This window comes from Euphorbia lathyris, chromosome 6, assembly GCF_963576675.1.
Source record: "Euphorbia lathyris chromosome 6, ddEupLath1.1, whole genome shotgun sequence".
Lineage (NCBI taxonomy): Eukaryota > Viridiplantae > Streptophyta > Magnoliopsida > Malpighiales > Euphorbiaceae > Euphorbia > Euphorbia lathyris.
The window spans coordinates 3385856-3399682 of NC_088915.1; the positions used below are offsets into that span (position 1 = coordinate 3385856).

Below are 13827 nucleotides of genomic sequence, written 5' to 3' on the forward strand. Positions count from 1 at the left end.
ATACAGTCTATGAATCCTAGGCTAATTGTATCCTGTGACAATATTCTTCGCCTTTAATAATATTTTAGCTCTTATTTTGTTCTATGATTATTTGTTTAATCTTTGTCTTACGCTTTATTCAATTGGTTTAACTCATTTAAAAGCCCCAAAATTTTGTTGGTACATATTGCGAGCAGAATCTGACCTAGTCAGAGCCTAGGAGATTGACGACCTCTTAGTTGATTAAGCCCAAATTGCTGAGCCTTAGACCTAGTTTCGGCCTTACAAGGGAATCATGCACTAGAGACTTCAGGAGGCTAAGTAGGGTTAATCGTCTTGAATACAAGTGACTTAGATTAGGTTTTTAATCTATTGACCTAATAATCTATCTTCATTATTATCGTTCATACCATGTTCCTTCGGGTAATTGCAATAGTGAAAGATCACCTAGGAGTAGTTTAACTTAATTAGGAGTAGAATAACTTAAGTAGGAGTAGAATAACTTAGGTCGACTCAGTATAACTTAGTTAGGAGTAGCATAATTCAACTCGCAGTAGATTAACATAACAAAACAAACTCAAAACCCACACAGCCTAGATAACACCTGAGACCAAGTAGCTCGATACTTGTGGTAAATAAATCCTGTGGATTCGATACCTGGACTTGTCCAGATTTTATTACTTGATAACGACGTGGTACACTTATCCCTTAGTGAGCCTTCTTAATGGAGGCGCATCAAGTTTTTGGCAAATATGGCCAAAATAGCATGTGCATTAAAATTCAATTACCTTTTATAGCTAATTGATCCACCAAAAGTCGCACCAAACAGAGTGTTTACTCGAAATAAGTAATTGGCGGGTCAATTTAGCCTCGGGACTAATGTAATTTGGAGTTTCCGTGCATGTGCAGGCAAAAACGGGAACGAGTTCTGGGCAATCCCGCTCATCGAAATGGCCTTTTTGGGGCTAGATCGATGAGCTGGCTATGTCAGCTCGGTCGAGCTGGCCCCTGGAGGCCAGCTCGCTGAGCTGGTTATGCCACCTCGCCGAGCAGGCCCTTAGAGGCCTGCTCGGGCGAGCTGGAGGCCAGCTCCCGACGAGCTGGCCTATGCAAGGCCAGCTCGGCGAGCTGCCCTGCGGGAATCAGCACTAGTAGAAAAATGGCCATTTGCATCGACCTATTTGCATCGGCCATTATAAAGTGCGATGCAAAAGGTCCATTTGCATCGGCCCTTTGTTTGGGGCCGATGCAAATGCCATGACATTTAATATTTGCATCGGCCCCTTAATAGGGACCGATGCAAATAACTGTATTATTTGCATCGGTCCTTTAAAAAAGGCCGATGCAAATATCAATTGAAGTATTTGCATCGACTGTTTTATAAGGGCCGATGCAAATAACTGTATTATTTGCATAGGTCATTTGCAAGAGACCAATGCAAATAGTCCTAATATAAATTTTAAGAAATTAATAGAACATTGAGGAGGGTATTTGTAATTAATTGGGATCAATTTGTAAAAATAAAAAGTTAACTACAAATTTGGATTTTAGGGTTATTGTTTCTCATTTGCACCGCCACCCATCTCCCTCTTCTCTTCTCACAAGATCGAACCCCATCTCCATGGAAGGCTGCGTTTTCCACACCCTTTGATTTTCGGTCGAGTCTTCTTCTTGTCAGCACAAATCGTTGATGGCACTTGAAAGGGAGAACATACTAGTTGTATCCATTATTTTATCCAACGACATCAGTTTCTTCAATCTCCTATACTTGTCGCGATTCTCGGTGTCCGTTTCCTTTTGCTTCCTCTGCTGCTTGGCGGCGATTCCTCACATCTTAAACAGCAGATTTTAATGTTTGCTGCTGCTGATTATTAGATCCTGAGGTGAGATTAATGAAAAACGAGTTAAAAGAAGTTGGTGACTCGAATGACCTGATCTTTTGCATTTCACTTTCTGGGTATGTATTTTTAGTCGACGGGTTCGCCCTTTGCAATTTTTACTTGATTGTTCTTTTTTATTCTTTGGTTGTTTAACCTTAATTGATCCCTTACATTTATCTGGTTTGTTCCCAAAGGTGTTTCTTTCCACTGAATTTTCATAATTTGTTCCTGGAGTGAGAGATGAATCAATTGGATTTGGGCGATGACCCCTCTTTCTCTATTGACTTAGTTTTTTTATTTATTTACTGGAGATTTGATTTAGCTTCTATGAGAGTTTGATATTCATATTTTTGTATGAGATTTATGTGTTTCCATCTACTGTATCATAAAATATAATGTCGAATTCACATGTCGCTTTATTTCAATCTATTGTGTATCCAAATGGATGCTGGAAATTTGTTTGTTTTTGGTACTTAGTCCATGAAAATTATTTCTTTGTTTTTTTTTTAAAGAATGAGAATGAAGGAAGAGGTTCTGTATTTCTTTATGCACTGCAGCCCCTTTGATCATTTTGGAGTTGCAGGATTAGTAAAATATTTATTATATTTAAATTTAGCTTCATGGTCTCACAGCATTTCCAGTTGAGGCCTTAAAATGGGCTGAAACTAACTTGTTTGGATTTGGCTAAATTTATCCTCAACACTTGCAAATTTTAGGCTGATTCAAGTTCAGGGTAAATTTTGCTGGAAAGAAAAAGAAAAGATCGAGTTTAATTTGTGCATCAAATACAAGTTTATAAGCCATTTTTCTGTTTATAGTTTCGATCATGTTTCTGGTGTTCAAGTTGAGCAAATACCAGCTATTTTTATGGTGCCCAACCCTGTTTTTCTGATTTTACTAGTGCATAAGTTATTACGAACCGTTCAAATATTTATTAGGTTATTGCAATTGTATCATCAAATGATTAAGGTTCCTTTTATTGAACGACTGCAGTGGATATTAAAATTCTTTTTAAGCTTTGGTTTTGGATATATGATTTTGGATACATAATGATCGGAACCTTTATAGTTTTCTAAATGCTGGCTGTCAAAAATTTCAAGTGCAGCATTTGGGTTAGTGTTTACCAAACACTTTAATCTAGTGATTGGGAGTTCAACAAAATGGACGTTTAGCCTGTTTTCGTCTTAAGTTGGGTGAGCTTGCAACCATTCTATTTATTGTTGTGGCATCTATTCCAGTATTTCATGCTTGGTTGTCCTTGACGGGGCATATAACTCGCCAGCATTTTGTGCTTTTCTCATGCTTGGTTCATGTCCTTTGATTGGTATGTTTGAGCTTTTGAAATTGAAGATGTAAATCAGTGTGCAAATTGTGTCTCTGTATTATTTTTGGCACATGTTCCTTAGAAATAACTGAGTTGCTTGATTGACAAGCCCTTTCTCATTGCTATGTTCTATTAATGAACCAATCCGGAAGTTTAAACTGACACTTAAGGTTCTAAGGATAGTTTTTTTTTTCTTATCTCTACTTCCAATTTTACATGTGGATGCTCCTTGGGCTTGAAAATGAACTTTCTAGTTTAAGAGGTTTCGGTACCATGACGAAAAATACAGTGAGACTCCAAAACTTCAGTTTATAATAAAGGTTCCAAAAACGAGTTGCTTTTTGTTTTTTGTTTCTCTTATCACCTCTAACATTTTCAAGGTCATTGTTTTTAAATTTTTCATGCCTTCACTATTGATGTGCTCAAACAAATTGTTTCAATAAATAATTATTTTCTATTTATTGACCAATAGGTAAAGCCCATTATGATGCTTTCTCTGTCTTTTTACTCGCAAGAATGCAAGTATTTACCTTAGCATTCCATTACACATTATTCTTACTCATGCAGTGGCAAATCCAGTCAGATTTTCTGCAGAAGTCAGTTATTCCACAAGATTTTATTATCGTCTTAAGCATATTGTTGATTTAAAGCTGAAGTTGAAGATTGCCAATAGATGCTTTCAGTTTCTTCTCAGTTCTGAAACCCCTGCTGAATTATTGATGCAATGTCTCTGCTGTTAAAGCTACGCTGTATCATTGTGGAAGTCACTGGTACGCTCATAGCTTACAAAGGTGAGCTTGGTGACTACTATTGTATGGCAGCAAAATCAGTTGGACTCCCATGCCCTGACTACAAGCGTATGCACGAGGGCTTTAAAGTTGCATATACAGATATGACGAAAAACTATCCATGTTTTGGGCATGCAGCGAAAATGCCTAACATTGTCTGGTGGAAAACATGTGTCAGAAATTCATTTGTGAAGGTATATGATAGCTTCTTAAATTATCTTTATTTATGAATATTAACTATTACATACTTATGTATATGAAAATCCTACATGTAATATATATGAATTAAAGCTATTTTGTATATTACAGAGCTCCATTCAATCCAAATTAATTTTTTTTTAAATGAAAAAGCATCATTTGCATCGGCCCTTTAAAAGGGCCGATGCAAATGAGACCGCATTTGCGTCGGTCCTTTAAAAGGGCCGATGCAAATGATATGCATCGGCCCTTTTAAAGGACCGACGCAAATGCGGTCTCATTTGCATCGGCCCTTTTAAGGACCGATGCAAATGCAGTCTCATTTGCATCGGCCAACGGCCGATGCAAATTCATTTGCGTCGAGACCTTTTGCATCGCCCAAAAACCGATGCAAATGGCCCTAAACGACCAATGCAAATGGCCTTTTTTCCACTAGTGCAGTCAAAAGATTGATTCCTAACCCCACGAAGACACGATTGACCCCACGACTTCCCACATGCCAAAGGATATGAATTAGGTCAGAAAGAGGGCCCGAACCGCGTCTATAAATAGGAATTTCTAATTGTAAATTAGACATCTTTCATTATTGTAAATTACCTTAGATTTTCACCCTTGAAGAATCCTCTCCATCTCCTTCAACCTCCATTGAAGAAGCTCTGAAGCTCCGAAGCTCAATCCATCGAGGATTATCCTAGACTAATTGTATCCTGTGACAATATTCTTCGCCTTTAATAATATTTTAGCTCTTATTTTGTTCTATGATTATTTGTTTAATCTTTGTCTTCCGATTTATTCAATTGGTTTAACTCATTCAAAAGCCCCAAAATTTTGTTGGTACATATTGCGAGCTGAATCTAACCTAGTCAGAGCCTAGGAGATTGACGACCTCTTAGTTGATTAAGCCCAAATTGCTGAGCCTTAGACCTAGTTTCGGCCTTACAAGGGAATCATGCACTAGAGACTTCAGGAGGCTAAGTAGGGTTAATCGCCTTGAATACAAGTGACTTAGATTAGGTTTTTAATCTATTGACCTAATAATCTATCTTCATTATTATCGTTCATACCATGTTCCTTCGGGTAATTGCAATAGTGAAAGATCACCTAGGAGTAGTTTAACTTAATTAGGAGTAGAATAACTTAAGTAGGAGTAGAATAACTTAGGTCGAATCAGTATAACTTAGCTAGGAGTAGCATAATTCAACTAGGAGTAGATTAACTTAACAAAACAAACTCAAAACCCACACAGCCTAGATAACACCTGAGACCAAGTAGCTCGATACTTGTGGTAAATAAATCCTGTGGATTCGATACCTGGACTTGTCCAGATTTTATTACTTGATAACGACGGGGTACACTTATCCCTTAGTGAGCCTTCTTAATGGAGGCGCATCAAGTTTTTGGCAAATATGGCCAAAATAGCATGTGCATTAAAATTCAATTACCTTTTATAGCTAATTGATCCGCCAAAAGTCGTAACAAACAGAGTGTTTACTCAAAATAAGCAATTGGCGGGTCAATTTAGCCTCGGGACTAATGTAATTTGGAGTTTCCGTGCATGTGCAGGCTAAAACAGGAACCAGTTCGGATGAAAGTTGCGTTTTGGGCCATCCAACAGTCGCGCAAGGAGTTCTGGGCAATCCCGCTCTTCGAAATGGCCTTTTTGGGGCTAGATCGGTGAGCTGGCTATGTCAGCTCGGTCGAGCTGGTTATGCCACCTCGCCGAGCAGGCCCTCAGTGGCCTGCTCGGGCGAGCTAGAGGCCAGCTCGCGACGAGTTGGCCTTTGCAAGGCCAGCTCGGCGAGCTGCCCTGCGGGAATCAGTCAAAAGATTGATTCCCGGCCACACGAAGACACGATTGACCCCACGACTTCCCACATGCAAAAGTATATGAATTAGGTCAGAAAGAGGGCCCGAACTGCGTCTATAAATAGGAATTTCTAATTGTAAATTAGACATCTTTCATTATTTTAAATTACCTTAGATTTTCACCCTTGAAGAATCCTCTCCACCTCCTCCATCTCCTTCAACCTCCATTGAAGAAGCTCCGAAGCTCAGTCCATCGAGGATTATTCAAGGTCCATCCTTAAGACCTAGGAAGCCGGTTGCAGGGTAGACAAGTTCCCTAAAAGGGATTTTCTTATCACCTTTTATCTTACCATGTTTGTACCCTTTGATACAGTCTATGAATCCTAGGCTAATTGTATCCTGTGACAATATACTTCTCTTTTAATAATATTTTAGCTCTTATTTTTTTCTATGATTATTTGTTTAATATTTGTCTTACGCTTTATTCAATTGGTTTAACTCATTCAAAAGACCCAAAAATTTTGTAGGCACATATTGTGAGCTGAATCTGACCTAGTCAGAGCCTAGGAGATTGACGATCTCTTAGTTGATTAAGCCCAAATTGCTGAGCCTTAGATCTAGTTTCGGCCTTACAAGGGAATCACGCACTAGAGACTTCAGGAGGGTAAGTAGGGTTAATCGCCTTGAATACAAGTGAATTAGATTATGTTTTTAATTTATTGACCTAATAATCTATCTTCATTATTATCGTTACCGTTACTTGGTGTGGTTTTCACCATTGGATTTAATTTTCTGCTCCATTGTCCAATGGTGAAAACCACACCAAGTAACGGTACTTTGTAAAAAAAAAAGTAACCATAGCGGGCACCTATAGTTCATACCATGTTCCTTCGGGTAATTGCATTAGTGAAAGATCACCTAGGAGTAGTTTAACTTAATTAGGAGTAAAATAACTTAGGTCGAATTAGTATAACTTAGCTAGGAGTAGCATAATTCAACTAGAAGTAGATTAACTTAACAAAACAAACTCAAAACCCACACAGCCTAGATAACACCTGAGACCAAGTAGCTCGATACTTGTGGTAAATAAATCCTGTGGATTCGATACCTGGACTTGTCCAGATTTTATTACTTGATAACGTCAGGGTACACTTATCCCTTAGTGAGCCTTCTTAATGGAGGCGAATCTGCGGACGGCTTCTGGCAACAAACTCTGAATCCTGTAGGTGCGGTCTGAGCTCAAAGACTGAATTTTGGATTGAAAGGAGTTCATCTTCGAACACAGCTTTATTCTGAATTTGCCAGATTAACCAATGACAAGTTACAACCGCCAAAGACCAGTTAGCAGAGAGAGCACGCCTCATTCGATGATTTTGCAGGTCCGCCAAGAATGCATTAAAGTCGGCTGTCGGGATGATAATCGTCCTGAACCAGTTACTAATAAAAGTCCACAAAGTGGAAGCAAATGGCTAAATTATGAAAAGGTGGTCAATTGATTTTATGCTACCCTTGCAAAGGATGCATCTGGAAACGTAGCAGAAACCATATTTTATCAGAACGTCGTGGGCCGCCATTTTACCGTATAGGATTTTCCAATAGCAAACTGATCTCGAAGGAGGGATAAAATTTTTCCAGATGAACCAAGCGCAGGGAACCGTCGGTGCATGAGGTGAAAGATGATCAAAGAATTGCTTCACAGTGAAGCGCCATGTAACAAAAGGCTTCCATATACAAATGTCTGATTCATCCAAACCCCGACGAACCTAAGTTATATTTTCCCGGATGCTGACTGGCAAAAAATCAATATTGACCCAAAGGTTCCCAACAAGGAAGTCATTAACACAGTTATACATACTTGTTTACTGCTTTGCAGGCAGGTTCAGTTGATCCGCCACCGAAGGTAGGATCCATTCATTTGTCCAAAAACTGAGGGAAGAGCCATTACCAATCCACCATTTGACTTGGCTTTTGATAATCAGAAAACAGGCCTTGCAAGAGATCCAAACAGAGGAGTTGACCAGATAGCTCCGAGGCTGACCTGAACCATATAGGAAGCGTTGTTTCAGAAGATTAATCACAAAGGAATCTCCATGCACCAATTCCCAGCACATTTTGGCTAGCAAGGCTAAATTGAAAAGACATAACTATTGAATACCCAGGCCTCCGCCATCCATGTTTTTACCACAAGTAGACCACAACACAGCAACCAGCTTTCGAGATTCCCGATTCCCCGTCCAATGGAAGTTTCGAGTTGCTTTGTTGAGCTTGGTAAGGAGCGAAACAGGCCACCGGTAGACCATAAAAGAATGTATCAGAGCTCCAGCTAACGCTGATTTTATTACCGTCAGCCTGCCAGTAAAGGAAAGAGCGGTCCCTTTCCAAGAGCTAAACTTGCTTAGGAAGCGGTTTGCCAAAGGAAGCAGGTCAGATGTCCAGATTCCTAGGATATTGGAGAGCTGATTAGCTCTGAGACAAGAGATCTTGTTACTAAAGTAGATTGCCGATTTTTCCCAGCTAACCATTTGACCCGAGATCGAACCATAGAAACTGAATAAATCTTTGATACAGTAGATGTTTCTCTTGGAGGCTTTACCAAATAGAAGCATATCGTCAGCGTAAAGCAAATGGGAAGGGAAATTAGAATTACTCGTGTAGTGCATGGGAGAGAATCTGCCCGTGTCAATCAGATGAGCTAGCCATCTATTGAAAAAATCCTCAGCGATACCAAATAGGATCGGTGAGAGAGGGTCCCCCTACCGAACACCTCCAGAACATCTAAAATAACCGCAAGCAACTCCATTAATCAGAACAGAGATTGGAGAGGAGGCCAGAATGTTGAGTATCTAGTCCCTGAACCTTAAAGAGAAACCAAAAGTATAAAAAGTACATGAGTTGAATCAATCTGCCTAAAAGTATGCAACTGAATTGAAGCAAAACAATAATACCATTTCAGAAAATCAGACGCCAACAACTTCGTGATAATTTGTTACAAACAACAAATTAGTATTTTGAGAGAAATATCTAGCATTGCCAAACTAAAATGAACAATTGCTAATGTTTTACTAAATGAACAAACACGATTTGGACTCTGCAATTTTCTCCATTGCAAATTAAGCTAAAAATGGTTACTCCCAAAGCCGCAATCTCAACTAGTTGGAAATGAATGAAATTACAACAAAGATAATTATCTGATGAAATTTAGATAATATTCAGATCAAGCATCACCATCATAGTCTCATCATGTAACAAACAATCTTGATTTGTATCAAAAAACTTATTATAACAAAAAAAGCATAAACAAACTTATGGTTTCAATTTCAAGTAATCATATCATCCTGACACATCAGATAGCTAGGTTATATAGAAAAACACACTAGAGAGCAACATCTAATAACAAAAATTAGCATATCCAGTTTAAAACAAAATATAGGGTTTCAAATAATCATATCATATCATCATAGAACACATCATACAGCTTATGTAAGCCACTCATAAGCAAACACATTTAGCAATAGATCTATTGAAATCACAATTACAATCCTCAAATTCTCACCTTTTGGCATAATCATTTTAAAAAAACCATTATAGTAAACAAGTAATTAAAGAAAGATTAATAATAATACACCATTTGTAAACACATATAATAAGATAGGGTAGCGACAAAACTCATTATATCTTCACAATTGCCATTAAAACATAAAACCCAACAAAGAAAAAGTGCAAAGATTTACTATAAACAATCGTAAGCAGTAATTTGATTTGTTAAGCAAGATAGTTTCCTGAAAAAAAAAAAGACAGGTTCAAAATACATATGGATTGGTGAGCAACAAAAAACAAAAGCACATAAAGAAGTTACAATTGCTCAATTCACCTGTAAACAAACACAACCCTTTTTTGCTAATAATATTTTAGCAGATAAAGTTATGGAGGTTGTTAATCCGGAAGATGATTTTGTAGGGTTCATAACCATCACTTGATGCTCCTCCGTTCTTTCTTGAGGAAGGGTTTCTACCGAATTAAGCTTGATTCTCATTGGAAATTTACCCGACGAACGAGCAGTTAGAGATGAGATCCTAAAAGCATTGTTGAATGCTAACTTGAAAGAGAAGATAAACCCTAATTCAAACCATTGATTTCTATAGATTTGATTACACCACTTTCTGGAGAAGATAAACCCTAATCCTAACCGTGTCCATAATTGATATAAGGGCTATCTGCTATTCAGATCTCAAAGAGGAGATATCTATGAACATTGGGTAACCCTAATTGCTATTCGGGGATTGAGAAGAGCAAAGGTGTAAGTCCAATTATATAGGTGATGTCATCCCTTACTCTCAAACCTCACATACTCCCTAAAGTTTTAAAGTTTTAAATTACACCCTCTATTTTTGTCTAATTATCTTTAATAACCTCCTATTTTTGTCCAATTGCATTTAATAACTTCTATCTTTATATAATTAAATTCGAAAGCCTCAAAACTTCAATTGTTCTCTAAATTTTTAAAAGTTCATAAGTATTTACCTATAAGTTATTTTATTTATTTTTACATGTGACACAGGGTGTCTCTCACTGCAAGAGTTTGGACAAAATATTAGTCTTTAATTTAACCCTAATATTTTTAAGTGTAGTGTTGATTTAACCTTAACGTACAAAATGGTGCAAATTTAAGTATAATATTTCCAAGTAAGATCAATTTTAGTCCTACGTTATCGAAAATTAGAAAAAACATGTTTTATTAGAATTTTACTACCACTTTAGGTTATTAGTTTATTACTAAAAAAATGTAAAAATTCTGCTAAAATGCTAAAAACTAAATCTGCTACATATAAATTAATCACAACTTTTTTTATCAAATTGTGTAAAATATTACAGTGTTATTAATATAGTTATAAACAACAATTAAAAAATATATGGAATTGCTTCGATTTATTGACAAACTTATTTAGTAGATACAATGTGATAATTAACTAACAGTAAACCAATCTTCTTAAATTTTCAACAGTGTTTTGCTAAAATTGGTCTTGCTTGAAAAAATTAGGATTTAATTTGCATCACTTCATATGTTAGGGGCTAAATATGCAGTTTGATTGAAGCGTTATGGTTAAATTTGACCCTTATCCCAATAAAAAAATGTACAAAAACTTACAACATAAATATCACATGTTGCAATTATTGAGTTTGTATTGTGATCATGTCGTGTCAATTTCGAATTAGTGTCAAAATGATTAAACCGTAGTCCAACCCAAAAAATTTCATATCAATCTCGTATTAACCTAATCGGGATAGTATCGATTACGTGTGGTGTTGTCGAGTCATATTTAATTTTAATTTGGATCAAATTTATTTTTAGAAAAACCTCACTTTTAATCTTCAGGTTATTGGGATTCTCCATCTCATTTTATAAAATGACTTAATTTTTATCCTTGCCGTAAAATATTGGTTCAATTTTATCATTTTCTAATAAATTTCGTGGGCACGTTTTATTCGAAATTATTTTGAAAATGATAAAATTAAATGAAATTTTCTATTATCAAAATAAAAATCATAAAAAAATTATGAATGGACAAAATTAACTTGTTTTATAAGATAAGGACAAAATCATTATTTTTTTCAACGACTTTGTAAGGAGTTAGGCTTATAAGTACTTAATTAAGAAAAATAATGGATTAAACAAAATAAAATCACATGATTTGCATACTATGTTTGTGCTCAGTTTTTGAAAGGATATTGCAATTAAAAAAGTTATTAAAATTTATTAATTATAAGATTAAGTAGATTGATTTGTCTGAAACTAAATCTAAAAATAAATTTTCTTTGGTGCTGTCAGTATCCCATTGTTTCTAGAAGAACAGTTTGATTGAGTCCAACCCGTGGAAATCTAGAGTTAAGAAAGAGTGGAGCTAGTGGCAGGAAAAAAACATATCTTATCCCTAATTTTCTTTAATCTGGCGACGAAGTTATAGGGAAGCTTAAACTACTCTTAGTTGGCTAATAATGGAATTCGAGGGCAAACTCGAAATATGAGAAACTCCAAATAATCATTTGGAATTGGAAATTGAACATCACTGGGTGCACATGTCTAGAACAACATATTCATTTACTAATTTAGAACAAAATTAGTTTCATTGCATCAAACTCTAACTTTAAACACAAAAACCATTCCACTAATATATCAAAGCATTGAGCAATGCTTATATAATCTCGTCTCTAACTTGTAGAGTTTGATAAATTTCCGACGAGGAAAATGAACTACTTATGAAGAAACCAAGCTCAACTCGGTAGGAACACTTCCTCAAAAATGTAAGGAGGGCCATAGAGTGATAGTCATGAACCCATACAAAAGCATCTTCAAGATTAATAACCTTCATAACCCTATGTGCAAAAATTTTATTAGCAGAAACATATGCTTGCCACAACAACTTGTCAAAGCCATCACTCTTGTCAAGGCACATAGTGATTGGACATTAAAGCTGGATGACCACCATTTCTTCTTGCAGCAACCAGATGATGGAGCATCTGAATCTCAATTGTTGCGTCCATCTTTTTTAGAAAAAAAATCTTTGAGCAATCATCGCCATCTGAATCTCCTTGCTTTGGATTTCCACTAACTACAGACAGGATGCAAAAATAAGAATCACGATCTAAAAGCAGGATGCGGTTTTAATTATAATAAAACAAATGGATAATCTAAGACATCCACATAAAGGCATTTGCTTTTAAGAAATGCCCTCGACTAATTATAATCATCGGCATCTGAATCTCCTTGCTTTGGATTTCCACTAACTACAGACAGGATGCAAAAATAAGGATCACGATCTAAAAGCAGGATGCAGTTTTAATTATAATAAAACAAATGGATAATCTAAGACATCCACATAAAGGCATTTTCTTTTAAGAAATGCCCTCGACCGAGTTAGATTTCATCATATACGGGAACATATCAACTTCAACCAACATCAATCTCAAACTTTTTCAAATTAACCAAAAAAGGTCTCCAGTTCATGGCTATAACATGTAGATCAAAGACGAAACAACCATAAAAACAGAATTAATTTCTTCAACTGTTTTATAATTAATTAATTAATTATTATCTTCATCTTGTCTCAATGGAATCTAAAATATTCTAACAAGAATTCCTTTCTCTTTCTCTGATGAATCACTGATTATTGCGCATAAGTTTTCCTAAATCGGAATTAATTAAGCATCTAAAAAGCCGGTGAACGTAAGAATTGAATTCCTAACATGGCTCAAATCATCCTTCCATTTCCTGTACAGACGGAGACATTTTTCTTTTCCAGCAAGTTACATTTTTATATACTATGTTGAACTCTTCTTCCTTAGCTTTTCAGCATTTCGTTTCAAATTCAGTTTCAGTGCAACATAGCACATATATAATCCTCAAAAATGCTCATCTCATAATTCACTCTCTTTACTTGGAAACAATGGAAATAGATTAAGATGTTCAATGGATTTAAATTCATTCGGTGTTGATCAAACAATTAAAATACCCATATAATATAGTCATTACAAATGCAATGAATTACTACCAGAAAATACCAAACAAGAATACAGGAGAAGCATAAAAAGTACATGAGTTGAATCAATTTGCCTAAAAGTATGCAACTGAATTGAAGCAAAACAATAATACCATTTCAGAAAATCAGACGCCAACAACTTCGTGATAATTTGTTACAAACAACAAATTAGTATTTTGAGAGAAATGTCTAGGATTGCCAAACTAAAATGAACAATTGCTAATGTTTTACTAAATGAACAAACACGATTTGGACTCTGCAATTTTCTCCATTGCAAATTAAGCTAAAAATGGTTACTCCCAAAGCCGCAATCTCAA

At 36.1% G+C, this 13827-nt stretch overlaps 1 long non-coding RNA gene across 1 annotated transcript; it reads left to right on the forward strand.

Annotated features, from left to right (window-relative positions):
• Positions 1-1426: 1426 nt before the first annotated feature.
• LOC136232110 (uncharacterized) lies at positions 1427-6400 on the forward strand. Its single transcript, XR_010690309.1, has 3 exons — positions 1427-1936; positions 3751-4165; positions 5733-6400. It is a non-coding gene; the product is annotated as an uncharacterized lncRNA (long non-coding RNA).
• Positions 6401-13827: the final 7427 nt, after the last annotated feature.